Raw genomic sequence first — 13274 nt, forward strand, 5'->3', positions numbered from 1 at the left:
AAATAAGTCATCAAATTCGTACAGAACCAGACTGCATTCAAGAGCTTATTACCAACCAAAATCTTAAGGAAACCTGCCACTTCACGAAGGTTATGTTGTCTGCTGTAGCAATAGATAAACTGGATGATCAACACTATGTTATTTCATTACCTAAGCCGGAGAAAGTACAGTTAGCCTGTGAGAGAAAAGAATTCAATATACTACAAGGAAGCTATTTGGCCACTATTCCCATGAACTGCCTGTTGCGAGCTAAAGAATTCACCGTTATCAACGAAAATGATGAGATAAAAGGCCAGCCGCTGAAGCTATCAAGGATCTCATACAACCAAATTAACCAAACGACTACCTATACCCATACCGGTTCCAAGATGATTAGTCTAGATGATCTTCACAGCATCCAAGATAAATTGTTACTAGAAACCCCTATACAGATTGACAAGACACAATCAATTGTTTTATACCATACAACGATACCATTTTATATCTTAATTTTATGTGTATCAGTAGTTATCGTTGTATTAGTAAGCCGAAAATATAGATGTTGGCCCTTAAAATCAGAAAATGAAGAGAAGCAGCAAACGCCTAAGACACCAGTATATGAAGATGTGGATAAAGGCATCAAGAGACGAGATGAACTTCCAGCAACATTTTCTCTGAAGCTGACAAAATAGTTGCTGTTCTGCGGGTGGAGGTGTTAAGTACGGAACCGTACTATCTATCATACAGTACCCTAAGCTCATCCATGAAAATGCCGAGCATGCATTTAATATCCATATTCAATAAACAACGGAAAACCGATGCAGCCCATGTCGCAACGTCCGTCCAGCCACGAGCCGCCGACGCAGCGATTTCGTCATATTTTAAATTTAATTTCATTATTAATTTTTATACAAAATTTTGTCATTCCTAATTCTCGCATCGAATAGGTTTCACCTCTCTTAATTGCAATTTTATTTTAATTAATTAAAGTATTTTTTAAGTCATTTTGGTTTTTTTTCGATCCATCGGCTGCAGTAAACGTAATTTGCTTGTAAACACAAGCACACTTTCCACTTTTTTTTTTTCGTAAGCGTGAGATAAATTTTGTGATAGATTTGTGAAAAATGTTTGATAAAATAACAATTCTATTTTTATGTAAATATTACACACACAAATTCAGTTTTTTTTTTCTTTCTAATGTTTCTTCCACGTCACTTTTTTATTTTGAAATGTGACAATTTAAATCTAATAATAAGTTAATATTAAGCCTTAAATCCAAAAACTTTATATTAACTGTCCAGAGTAATTACAACGCCACTTATCTATAACCAGATACTAAAACATTTAGCTATAATTTTACCGTCCTACGTCCATAATTAAATTCTGGCTGAAAACGATCTAATTTTAAACGTTTAAAAGGGCCTAAATTTAAATTCCAACAACATGCATCAAACATGCCCAAACATGCCCCTCGAAGGGTCGACTCTGAACGTGACCGGATGGTAATAGCGATCGAATGGAATCAAGTAATTAATGCGGCCAGGACTCCGGTCGATCGTCACGTAATTTACGACGAGACTTGGGTAATGTTCGAATGTTCAATACGCTTTGTTTATTTCCATCAGAATCAGTGCTTCACAAACTTGTAACTAGTTATTTCAGCCTATTGCAGTTCACTGCTGGACATAAGCTTCCCAAAGTTCGCGTCAAACATCCCGATTTTCCACAATCCTAATACAGCTTCCACTGGCAATCTTACATAGATCATCGGTCCAGCGGGTCGGAGGATGTTTAACACTGCGTTTGCCAACACGCGGTCTTAACTCCAGGCCACGCCTGCTCCAGCAGCCATCGGTCCTGTGACACAGGTGACCAGCTCACTGCCATTTCAACTTGTTAATACTGTAACAACAAAAACCTTGTAATGAAGAAATATTATTCATCGAATCAAAACATTTTTTGAAAACATATCTCAGCGCTCCAGAAATTCGTGTATAAAGTATATACTACGTAACGTTCTGTAAAGAACTCACTATAGACGGCGCCACGGTTCGCTTAAACCGAAAATAAAGTCATCATATCAAAAATTTCGATCTAGCGGGTACATCGTTCTATAGCTTAATTGGCTAGAGCGCCAACACGGTCAGTCGGAGACGCGGGTCCGAACCCCGCTGGAGCGGTCAATTTTTGATATGATATTCAAAAATGTTTAGAATTCCTAATGTGTGGGTAACACAAAAATAAAAATCGTACATATTAAAAATAGCATGGTGTCATCTCCTGTCAAAGATTTTCATTCTAATATGAAACTTTGAATAGTTACGGTTTTCTGTAAAGAACTCACTATAGACGGCGCCACGGTTCGCTTAAACTGAAAATAAAGTCATCATATCAAAAATTTCGATCTAGCGGGTACATCGTTCCATAGCTTAATTGGCTAGAGTGCCGACACGGTCAGTCGGAGACGCGGGTTCAAACCCCGCTGGAGCGGTCAATTTTTGATATGATATTCAAAAATGTATATACTACGTTTCAGCCTATCGTAGTCCTCTGCTGGAAATATACCACCTTAAAATAAACAAACCAAGGTCGAATTGAGAACACACTTCTTTTCTTTGAACTCGGTTAAAAATACTTGCATGTAACTTGATGCTCCTCGCTTCGGCTGGAATATTTCTCGAATCTATTTATATCTAAAAACAATAACTTTCTGATAAAACTTGCCAAATTTTCATCAGTTATAATTACAAAAATAAAACTTTACGAAACTCCTGTAGAAGTTTGTATGTATAACAACTCTGCCATAATATGGGCTAAGCTACCACTTAATATACGTGCCCTAATTAAAGACACACTAGTTTCTCTATCACTTAACTTTTTAATTTAACTTAGGGCTTAAAAAAGCTACATAATTAGAATTATATAATTACAAATCCAACATCAAATAAATGAAAAGCTTCTTACAATATTTGTGAGACATTTTTGCAGGTGACATTTTTCGCTTTTTACTAAATGCATAGTATATACACGGTACATATGTATACCAAAATAACATTTTTTACAATTGTCTGTCTGTTTGTGCCGGCTAATCTCTGAAATGGCTGGACCGATTTTGACGGGACTTTTGCTGGCAGATAGCTGATGTAATTGAAGTAGCCTAGGCTACTTTTATTTGAGAAATTTATTTATTTTATAACTCTGCGAACTGAAAAATAACTTTTTACTACTTAACTATTTTTATAGGATGTAGGTACATATTTGTGTAGAAAAAGTCGACATTTTCTAATCTTATCGTCGAACTAAATTATTGGTTTGGTAGAAATTGGCAAAATCTCGCTATTTTTGGACTGCTGAAAGCAATTAATCAAAATGAATGTGTAAATGAAATTGACGGTTTTACATTGCATTTATGTAGGGTCCAGACTTTACGAACTTTTTCGCGGTTTTGTCTGTCTTCAGTTTGGACTAGACCAAGTCGCTTCACTACTTTTTGCAATTTTACGTAAAACAATCTAAGACAAACAAAAGCTAATTCAAAATATATTATATGGTAACTATGGACACATATACATAAGCTCCACAGACAGTAATTACTCTCAGATAATTACTCACGTGTTTTGCATCCAAGAACGCAAATTCCTCCAGCGCTGTGTATTTTTTTGACTAAACGTGAAGCTACTGGCGACGGAAAACTAAGACCTAGAAAACCGTGCGGAGTCTGTGAGTTTCCACATCCATACTTAAAGGTTATTACATATATCAGAACGAATAGAATAATAATAATTAAATATGTTGATTATTCTGACAAGTAACAAAAAAAAGGGAAGTGTCGCGTCGAAATTTTTATAAAAGAAATAGCCGTGCCCGCGACTTCGTCTGCGTTGGAATTTAACAAAAAAAAATATTGTTCATTATGCAGAGTAATAAAATAAATAAATTCCTAAAATAAAAGTAGCCTAAGTTACTTCTTACTATAACAGTTATCTGTCAGTGAAAGTCTCGTTAAAATCGGTCTAGCCATTTCAGAGACAAAAATAGTAATTTTTTTTATTTATGTTATATGTACCGTGAATGCATTCATAGGTATTAAGTAAAAAGCGGTTATTTTAATATTACAAACAGACACACCAATTTTATTTATTTGTATAGATTGTAATTAAAACATTCAAAATGAATATTTAAAATTATACAAATGTATTAAAACAATATTCAAAGAAACGTACCCGTTATTCACGAAATCCTGCGAGTCACGAAGTTGTGTGAGAGCTTTTACTTTCTAAAGACAGTTTATCTTTTCAAGTTTTGAGTATAAATTCAATTCCTTCATTCGTTTCGAAGTTTATATGTTTTTGTGAGCACTTGTTGCAAGCGTTGTATTGTTGTGTTGTATTTGAATAGAAATAAATAAAAAATAGTTATTTTACACACACGCGGTATCAAACACAACGGCAATCTATTCCTAAGATATGCAACTTAATGTATGTGTATTGTGTTTAGATAACGCCGGCTGATATGGAAAATTTTTGATATACTTACCCTTAAATGTTACATATATAAATAATTTTTGAATATAATATCAAAAATTGACCGTTGCAGCGGGGTTCGAACCCGCGTCTCCGACTGACCGTGTCGGCGCTCTAGCCAATTAAGCTATGGAACGATGTACCCGCTAGATCGGAATTTTTGATATGGTGTTTTTTATATTCGGTTTAAGCGAACCGTGGCGCCGTCTATAGTGAGCTCTTTATAGAAACCCATAAATATTTAAAGTTTCATATTACAATGAAAATGAACCCCGCTGGAGCGGTCAATTTTTGATATGATATTCAAAAATGTTTAGAATTCCCAATGTGTGGTAACACAAAAAATAAAATCGTAGACATATACATAAATAATTTAGTATGTCCAAATTTTGAGCTTGGTTTCGAACCCACAATCTGAACAACAGACTAAATTTACCCTTTTTAACTGTAAAAAAAGTTTTAAAACACTTTCAGTTGATCTTAATGTAAGCACGTGGAAACATATAAACATCAGCTTTATTCATTTAGTGGATAATATACAAATACTAGCTGACTCAGCAAACGTTGTCTTGCCGCTAAACGCTATTTAAAAATAGGGGTTGGTGGTAAAAGGATGAAAATTTAGCGTTGTATGTATTTTTCAACTCCAAATCATAATAAAATAAATAATAAATAATTTATTTAAAAATTAAAAAAAAAAAAAATTGGCGTGGACTACCCTTAACATTTAGGGGGATGGAAAATAGAGATGTTGTTCGATTCTCAGACCTACTCAATATGCACACAAAATTTCATAAGAATCGGTCAAGCCGTTTCGGAGGAGTTTAACTACAAACACCGCGACACGAGAATTTTATATATTAGAATATAAATAAAAAGACATATACGCTTAAACATAAATATATCGTCAGAATGGATACAATGATTATTTTAAAAGCTTGCAATAAATCTTGGCGTTGAGCATCGTCGATGTTATCTCAGTTTCCCACTGTTTCATCTCGTGTTGATAAACAAAGACGGTAGGATGTTGCGTCATCGTTGCGTAAAGCCGGTCTGTGTCTTCCGCGTCGAGTGCTTCTTGTGGTACGATATGATGTATTAGAAATGAAAATAGGAAATTTATTTTAAATAATATAAGGTAGACAACATATTAAGATAGAGCATAGCAGGACATATTATGGCCAAAATCAGGAGCAGCCAATTGGTGGCAAGGGCTTTGCTCGAGATGCTAAGGACTAGTGCGGGTTTCAGAAAAAGAACATCATCTGTAGGTATTGTAGATATATAAACAAATAGCTATATAATATATAGTATACGTGTGATTGTGTATGTGTATATATTAATGTGTGCTTGTATGTCTACATATAAAGAATTAGAATCACGCTATAAAAACAATACACACCCAATAGCGCTTAGGCTATACGCAAAAAAGTACCGATAGTAAAAAAAGAATAATTTAGAAATTGTTTCGGAAAGTACCGTCAGCGTTGGACCACGTCCTAGCTTTACTAGGAAGTCACAGAACTGTCGATCATCAGATCAGCCTTAAGTGATTTTTAATGAAAGTCGTGGGCATAAAAGTCATGGGTGTTTTAGAGCCCATGGAATGTTCATTTAAAATAAAAAAATCAGGAGCCCAACTAAGGTAACTCAATTTCAAAAATCAAAAATATCTTCAATGGAAGATGACAGTCAAATAATACCAGTCTCGAGTTGTGTTGTTTTCTTGTAAGGTAGCAAAATTTCTCGTAGATATCTGTTGACAGCGGGAATAGTTTAAATTTGTATTTGCTAGCAAACGAAAAAAACCGACTTCAATCACATCGACAAGTAATACAACGTAAGTAGAAGAAAAAATCAACAAATTCACTGGTCGCTATTACGATTTTCGAAGATTCCCCTCGATTTATCCAACCATGATGCCATCATCAGATCCTGGTTTCCTTGTCATGGTACCACCCTTGGAATTTTCCTTTTTAACAAAAAAGGATTAGCAAAATCAGTTCATAAACGACGAAGTTATCCGTGAACGCACACAAAAATATATACGGTCGAATTGAGAAACCCCTTTTTGAGGTCGGCTAAAAAAAGAAAATCATATTAAAAAGCTGAAATTTGGTATGTAAGCTAGTATTAGTACACAAACAACAAAAAAATTCTAAAACTTGGAACTTTTACCCCCCAACCCCTTAAACTAGGGGACGGAAGTTTGTATGAGACTTCCGCAAATTTTGATGCTAGAGGTCTGAAAATTGATATAGGGACTCCTTGTTACTCCTTGTTATAAATAATAATATTAAAATACATACAAAAGAAAAATCGGTTATTAGATAAATATTGACTTTAGTTTAAAGCACAACAGGCAGCTATAGTCGAATATAATCGTCTAAAAGCCAATCGTATATATCGAATATCGTCCTGATTTATCGCTTATTATAAACAGTAAACCAACAAAGAAAAAAGGCAAAGATAGAGAGTGATCTATAAAAAAGGGAACCTCTGATTTGCAAGAAATACACCCCAAAAAAAAGAAAGAAAAAATGAACAAAATAACAAAATATTGTCATAAGCAACTTACAAAAAGAAGTTTTTTTTTTTTGTCACTAGGTCGGTAAACAAGCGTACGGCTCACCTGATGGTAAGCGATTACCGTAGCTTATAGACACCTGCAACACCAGAAGCATCGCAAGCGCGTTGCCGACCCAATCCCCAATCCCCCAGGAGCGCTGGTCACCTTACTCACCAACAGGAACACAATACTGCTTGAAAACAGTATTATTTTGCTTTGATCTTCTGTAAGGTCGAGGTACTACCCCAGTCGGGCTGCGATCCATATGATCTCGTCTTGGCAACATTTTACATGAAAATGTTTTTGTTGGGATTTTTTTTCTATGGCGAGCTTATGATTACTATTGTATTGTTATTGGGTACGTATAGAGGGTTTTTGATTTTTGATATTGTCATTTTGAAACTTCCGATATGACGACATGGCCACGGGGTGCAACGTTGCCAAAATATCGAGGGTTTCAGAATTTCAAAGCGGTCAAAATTTAATAACTTATGCGTTATGGAGGTCCGTAATTGAATCAGAAAATTGTCCGAATAATTCCGTAATGACCGGTATAATATTATTTATATATTCGTATACTTATCCGAAAATTTAATATCCGTAACATTTTTTTAATTTTTACGACTTTTGTAATAACTATATGTAGATAGTATATATATGTAGCATGTAGACTAATATTTTATTATGTTACTAGTAATTTGAATTATGAAAAGGTAGTGGAGGTTTTAGATGGGTGATGCTTTAAGCCGTGTGTTTGAAACCATAATTTATTTATTTTATACACAGAGCTTTGCTCCAGACACAAGTAAGTCAATCAAAAAAAAAAAAAAACGCAAAAACACAGATATGACAAATGAAGAAAATAATGATAAATGTAGAATTAGAATATACAATCATATCAAAATACAATAATTAACATTTACAATGTCAATAAAAATATACTCAGTGGATAATATTAAAATAGATAAATATCAATAATTTGGTTAGGAAATTCATATGTAGAAATTACAATATAACAATGTCAAAATAACATATTTATTAGTCAAAATTTAAAATTCTGTTTATAAGAATACATTGGTGTCAGAATATTAGATGTCAAAACAAAAACAAACGTCAAAATTAGAAAAATAAAATATTACTAATGTCAGGATTAAATTATACAATAAAATAAATTTATAACGTACAAGATATTTATAGCTATTTTTACAGAAAACAGAGATTTTATCGGCAAATAAGTCTATGTCCTCACAATGAGTGAGCAAATCGCTGATCAAATGTAGAGCGCGTATTGTCGGGGCGTGTGCCGCGTACCGCGTGCGGGTAGCTGGTTTAATATAATAGGTAAATACTGTAAAATGTCCATGTAATAATACATGTAAATACTACGGATATAACGGATAAAATTAAATAAAATTAAAATATCTCTTAGAAGAAACAATTAAATGTATAAACAATAACGTAATAGTCACGGAACCAATCGTAAAGTTGGTCGTCTCACACTTATTATTAGTATAATTTTTATAACTATAACCCTCCTGGTTTTATGGGGTTTAATATTCATCTCACAAGTTATAAGTTCCTTCTTTGAAATCGTAACACTCCCCCCCCCCCAAGCTAAAGTTAGCGATTTTTATTTCATACGCTGTATCAGGTACCTTTATTTATAAACAGCTTGTTACACTCAATAATATTAAACGAACAAAAAAGAATTATACGAGTATTTTTGATAACAATTGAAGTCAAAATCATTATTTTTACTATCATTATTATAATTAAAACAAAGCTAGGTTCGATTACCACTCGAGGTGGATTCTTTATGGTTTGATGTCTGATAGCGATCGTTACTTATATATCCGACAATCCGCAGTGAAGCTAGCTGTACTTCCCTTGATTCTGTAAAGGCGAGGTACTCCCCAGTCGGGCTGCTCCAAATTTTGAGCAGTATATTTTCTGCTGTGCCCTACTTCAGTTAAAATATTTGAATTTGTAACCTCCGATCCTTCTCCTACATAGAGAGAGGCCTATGCCCAGCTGTGGGGTGCTGACGTGTCACGCTGAACACAGGCTGAACCGTGTCACGAAAGGCGTTGTCTTGTCTTGCGGACTGTTAAACGCATGAAGATTAAATGATAATTATTTTTTTAAATACACATACTTCCACAGCACATCTTTTGTTCAACTTCAACTTTTTTAGCCGGTGGAATCTTAATTGATTGTAATTGTTTTTTAAAAATCAACTCACTCATCAAAACACTCCTCAAATGCCGATAACTAAATGAATTTGTAACTAAATTTTACTATTATGATCATCAATATGAAAATGAATCTTGAATAATTAATATATAAATGGTGAGCCCTCCAGTTAGCTATCAGCAGAGATCACCTCTCGACAAATGCTTAGTTATCCCTGTGCCTCTCCGGACCTCTCCGGACCTCTTAATACGGACGGCATATTGATTTCTTGTTCAGACGAGATTCTGTCATAATTTTGCTAACTACCAATATTTGAAAGTACGACGTACTCGATATAAAGCGAAATGGTTGAAATTTTATATTGGAAAAAGTTATAATTTTATATTCATAATGATTTCGAAAATTGCTAGATTCGAGAAGATTGTTTTTTAAGATATTATTTTTATAGATATAGAAAGTTTATTCTTGTGAGTAATTTTATTTCATTAAAGACATTTTCATCATCACATAGGCCTCCACAAGTTCGCGCCAAAAATGGAGTGAACTCATGTGTTTTGCCCATAGTCACCACGCTGGGCAGGCGGGTTGGTGACCACAGGGCTGGCTTTGTCGCACCGAAGACGCTGCTGCCCGTCTTCGGCCTGAAATTATTATTATGTATATTAATACCGCATTGGGGCACCGGTCACAGCCATGGATTGTACCTGTTGCGCTGGCGGTTGCGGGTTCGATCCGCGCACACGACAAACACTTGTATTGGCAATACAGGTGTTTGCCGTGGTCTGGGTGTTTGTGCAGTCCTTGTAGGTCCCACCGTGCCTCGAAGAGCACGTTAAGCCGTCGGTCCCGGTTGTTATGTACACCTGATAGCGATCGTTACTCATAGTAGGGAATATATCCGCCAACCCGCATTAGAGCAGCGTGGTGGAATAAGCTCTGATCCTTCTTCTACGTGGGGAAAGAGACCTATGTGGCAGAGGTAGTAGTGGGATATTACAGGCTGAAGCGAGTGCGAATTATTCGCACGGTTATTGCTAGTATTCTTTATTGCACTTAAAATTTTTGTACAGTTATGTATATAACACGTGGCTCAATAAGTCCTGAGACTAAGTACTAAAAAAAGGTCTTTTTTATAAAATTAATTTTTATTCATCAACATAGTCTCCTCCAAGAGCGATACAGTCCCTCCAACGCTTTTCTAACTTTTCTATCCCATGTGTGTAGAACGATTTGTCTTTGGCTTCAAAATAAGCCTCCGTTGCTGCGATAACTTCACTATTTGAGTCCAATTTCTTACCCTGAAGCATTTTTTTGAGGTCTGCAAACAGCCAGTAATCGCTGGGGGCCAAGTCTGGCGAATAAGGGGGATGAGGAAGCAATTCGAAGCCGAATTTGTTAATTTTGGCCATCGTTCTCACGGACTTGTGACAAGGCGCGTTGTCCTGGTGAAACACCACTTTCTTTTTGTTCATGTGAGGCCGTTTATCCGCAATTTCGTACTTCAATCGCTCCAATAAGCACATGTAATAGTCACTATTATATTTTGCCCCTTTTCAAGGTAGTCGATGAAAAGTATTCCATGCGCATCCCAAAATATAGACGCCATAACCTTACCGGCCGATTTCTGAGTCTTTGGACGCTTCGGTTTGGGTTTTAGTTGTAAGGAAACGCGGCACCCACTTAGAAAAAAGCTTTTTCATGGCCAAATTTTTATGTAAAATAGTGAAAACACTACCAGCTGAAATCTTCACTATCTCGGCTATCTCTCGCACTTTTACCTTCCGATCTTCCAATACGATTTTGAGGACTTGGTTAATATTTTGTTGAGTCACTGCTTCATTTGGACGACCTGAGCGTTCCCCATCATTGGTGTCCATGCGACCGCGTTTGAAGTCGGCATACCACCGACAAATGGTTGCTTTAGAGGGAGCTGATCCTGCATAACATTTTATAAGCCATTGCTGTGCTTCAACGGTATTTTTTCCCATTAAAAAAAATGTTTTATCAACACGCGAAACTCGTTTTTTTTCCATTGTATCGAAATTACAACCGTAGCGTCACTTAAATGTTTCAAAATCAATAATTTTATTGTTCCATTTTTAAAAATTTGACACATATTCTTGTATTGATAGCCAGTACTTTTTGAAAATCAAAAGAGTTTTTAATATATGCGCCATTTCCAGGTTAGTCTCGGGACTTATTGAACGATCTAGTACAAATTTTCTTAGCAATTATGTTATTAATGTTTTACAAGTCTCTAAATAATATATTTTAGGGATATTTTTGTTCCGAGTTAAGATACCATGTGGCCCGTGCGATTTCGTCTACTTTAGTTAGTTTTTGGCTATTTCTTCTTCATATATGTGTCATAGAGTGATCCTTTTTCATTAAAGCTTTTAAATTGAATTCAGTTTCAAATAAGATTGATAAATTATGTTTATTCTAACTTGCGTGCGGTGTTTACTGATCTATTGTACGCTTTAAGCTACTTCAAGCTCTAAGTTATAGAAAAACAAAGTCAAAAAGAATATATTGGAATGAAGTTTCTTACGGCAGACTTGACATTTGGCTCGGCGAGCGAACTGAAAAAAATGTGATACTAAAACCGTAAGAAAAATATATAACAGAAGTGACGTAATATAAGTCACACGCACGACTGTATAATATGACGTTTGTAAAATAAAAATATTACTAGAAAACTTTTTAAAAATTATTTATGTAATTTTATACTGTCGACAAAAATAAATAAAGCCTATGTTTTTTTATTTCACTTAATAGTTTGAATTATTATTATTTTGTTTGGTTTATTTTATTTTACGGTATTTGTTATTTTCTAAAATACTAAATTTCCTAAATACTTTTATTTACTTAATTAAAAACCAATAAAAAAAAAACGTGTGGCACTCGGGGACTGCCGCGGTAAAGCTATTGCATAGCATTTTGTATCAACTTATGCAATTATAATTATTTATTTATTTTATTTATGCAGTATTTCTTTTTCTTTGATATTAATTCAAGTTACACTTTTTGAGCGTGGTGACCGATAAGAAAACAATTTTTTTTCTTTTATTAAATAAATAAAAAGTTAATATTGTTTAAAATATTTTTATTATTTTACAATACATGTGGGTTTTATTATCTTACAGTAGCTGTTGGTTATTCAGGAATATTTATCATTGAAACTATAGGTTTATGATAACTGAAATAAGAAACATAAGTTTGCGACTTAACGCACGCACACAACGCCGTGTCGAAGACTGCCGAACTGAAACGACGTTAGACGATGCACGGCCTTCAAGCCACACCTCCGTGCCCGTCGGAGTGGGGAGCGTGAGGTTTTTTCGTTACGGAATTTCTGGATTCGGTCCCCGCGCTCAAGGCCCGCGATAGAAGCTATGCAATAGCTTAAAACCAGAACCAGAAAATATATATAAAATTCAACATTTTTTTTCAAATTGTGTTGCTTCTATACTATCCGAAGGAACTTCGTTCCTACCTGGTGTCCCATGACACCACATAATTTTTTTATTTTAAGATAAATGTAAAATAACAAATATTTTAGTGTAACAATTACTGATTAAACAAATGATAATGTAAATCATTTCCGTTTTTTGTTAATGTTCGAATTGGGTAAAAATCTGTACCTATCGATGTGTAAATTTATTTAAAATTTTCCCCATTGTCAAAAATATCGACGGTGAAATTGGCTTCCTTGAAGTGCGAACACTAGACAATAGACGGCAGAGAACAATTCGACGTTTTTGATCGGCTATTTAACGGTTACTCAGTAAAATACGAGACTTATTAAGGTTCGTCGCGATTATACACAAAAAAAAACAACCAATAAACACTGCAATCTTGATGCCTGTCTATAAATTTGCATCATGATGCTTAATATTTCAAAATTAAATCAGATTATACCTGTGTTTAAAGATGACTGAGGTGGAGCAAAAAACATTCTCCTCAAATTCTGTAGCGGTCCGATTGGAGTAGTACCTCGACCTTACAGA

At 34.8% G+C, this 13274-nt stretch overlaps 1 protein-coding gene across 1 annotated transcript in view; it reads left to right on the forward strand.

Annotated features, from left to right (window-relative positions):
• LOC123658287 overlaps positions 1-13274 on the forward strand; it is a 53462-nt gene that overhangs the window by 12643 nt on the left and 27545 nt on the right. The gene's annotated exons all lie outside the window — the stretch shown is intronic.

The sequence above is a fragment of the Melitaea cinxia genome, chromosome 12, assembly GCF_905220565.1.
Source record: "Melitaea cinxia chromosome 12, ilMelCinx1.1, whole genome shotgun sequence".
NCBI lineage: Eukaryota > Metazoa > Arthropoda > Insecta > Lepidoptera > Nymphalidae > Melitaea > Melitaea cinxia.